Here is a 2,038-nt window from a genome sequence, read left to right as displayed (position 1 = left end):
CCCCACCACCAGGCTGGTTGCCTCTGTGCTTTAGCAAGTGCTCTGCTTCCTTTTTTTTTTTTTTTCTTTTTTGAGACAGGGTTTCACTATGTTGCCCAGGCTAGAGTGCAGTGGCTATTTTACAGGCATGACCATAGTGCACTGCAGCCTCAAACTCCTGGGCTCAGTCTATCCTCCCGCCTCGGCTTCCTGAGTAACTGAAACTACAGGCATGAGCCACCACACACAAACATGCTTCTTTTTATAAGAGTACTTACCATGTTCTTTTTCTGTTGTCTTCCTTCCCTTCCTACTAGACTTGAGTACCTTGAGGGCAGGGCCTGGGTTTTATCTATTTCTGTGTCCTCAGTGTCCAGCACACAGCATGACACAAAGGAGAGGTATTTATTGAGCACATGCCCCGTGAAAAGAATGTGCAGTAAAAGAGTTATCATCAGGGAATTTACTCCCACACCACCAAGGAATTCCTAGTTTAGGAAAGGCTCTTTTTGTTGGAGAATAAATTATTTACAAGCATCTGACCTCCTAGGAAAAGGCTAGAACAGTGAATAGTAGATGACAGGTGAGAATGACTAGGGAAGTATAATTTTATCACCATTCCAAAACACACATACATTGTTCCTGGTAGATGCATAATTTGTAGGAGATGGACACAGCACCCTCTTATAGAAGGGTCCCCTGGGCCGGGTGTGGTGGCTCATGCCTGTAATCCCAGCACTTTGGGAGGCCAAGGTGGGCGGATCACCTGAGTTCAGGAGTTTGAGACCAGCCTGGCCAACATGGCCAAACCCCATCTCTACTAAAAATACAAAAATTAGCCAGGCATGGTGGCACACACCTGTAGTCCCAGCTACTCGGGAGGCTGAGGCAGGAGAATCACTTGAACCCAGGAGGCAGAGGTTGTGGTGAGCCAAGGTCATGCCACTGCACTCTAGCCTGGGTAACAGAGTGAGACTCAACCCTGTCTCAGACAAAAAAAAAAAAAAAAAGGAGGGGGGTGGGGGCCAGAAAAGAGACAAGGGCATGAGCATTGGATCGCCATGCCTTTCTTGGATGTGCTGAAAAGGTTCAGCCTTAACATAGATTGATGGTGGACAATCCAAAGTGCTGAACAGCCCTACAAGATTCCTGCTCGATGCCAGGCTTTTCAAAAAGAATGGATAGAATGTGCACATGGAATCGTTAGTATCCAGGCAGAGAAAGAGTGCAAGATAGAATATGATGATTTTGTAGAGTGTATACTTCAGCAGAAAACGATGAGACGTCTGAGTACCATTAGGAAGCAGCGGGATAAGCTGATAAAGGAAGGGAAGTACACCCCTCCACCTCACCATGTGGGCAATGCGGAGCCTTGGCCCTGAACAGAGCAGCTGCTGATGTCTGGAGGCTGATTTTCCTGTCCTCTGTTCTCCACTGGAAAGGTTGTTTACAGAAAACCTCCTTGTCAAAGTGTGTAAAAATAAAGGATTGCTCCATTCCCCACCCCCCAAAAAAATAATGTCTAGCTTGCAGGATTTGCAGGAGGATTTTATAATAATAGCCAATACTTATATAGCAGTTACATCTTGCCAAGTCCTATTTTTTCTTTCTTTTTTTTTTTTTATTTTTTGAGACAGAGTCTTGCTCTGTCGCCCAGGTTGGAGTGCAGTGGCACGATCTCTGCTCACTGCAACCTCTGCCTCGGGGGCGCAAGCAATTCTCCTGCCTCAGCCTCCTGGGTAGCTGGGACTACAAGTGTGCACCACAACGCCTGGCTAATTTTTGTATTTTTAGTAGAGATGGGGTTTGGCCCTGTTGGCCAGGCTGGTCTTGAACTCCTGGCCTCAATAATCCACCCTCCTTGGCCTCCCAAATTCTGGAATTATATGACTAAGCCACTGTGGCTGGCCTTGCCAGGTCCTATTTTAAGAGCCTTCTATATGTAATAGTATGAATATATAGTAACTCAGTTAATCTGGTAGATGCTATGAGTTAAGTAAGATTATCACGCCAATTTTATAAGTAAAGAAACAGACACGGCTGGGTGTGGTGGCTCATG

The 2,038-nt window shown here is 46.0% G+C and overlaps 1 pseudogene; it reads left to right on the top strand.

Annotated features, from left to right (window-relative positions):
• The first annotated feature begins 1,040 nt into the window (after positions 1-1,040).
• On the top strand, positions 1,041-1,361 carry LOC101141323 (NADH dehydrogenase [ubiquinone] iron-sulfur protein 5-like; annotated as a pseudogene).
• Positions 1,362-2,038: the final 677 nt, after the last annotated feature.

This window comes from Gorilla gorilla, chromosome 1, assembly GCF_029281585.2.
Source record: "Gorilla gorilla gorilla isolate KB3781 chromosome 1, NHGRI_mGorGor1-v2.1_pri, whole genome shotgun sequence".
Taxonomy (NCBI): Eukaryota; Metazoa; Chordata; class Mammalia; order Primates; family Hominidae; genus Gorilla; species Gorilla gorilla.
The sequence above is the reverse complement of the archived record's forward strand: the minus strand, read 5'-3'. Positions and strand labels throughout refer to the sequence as shown.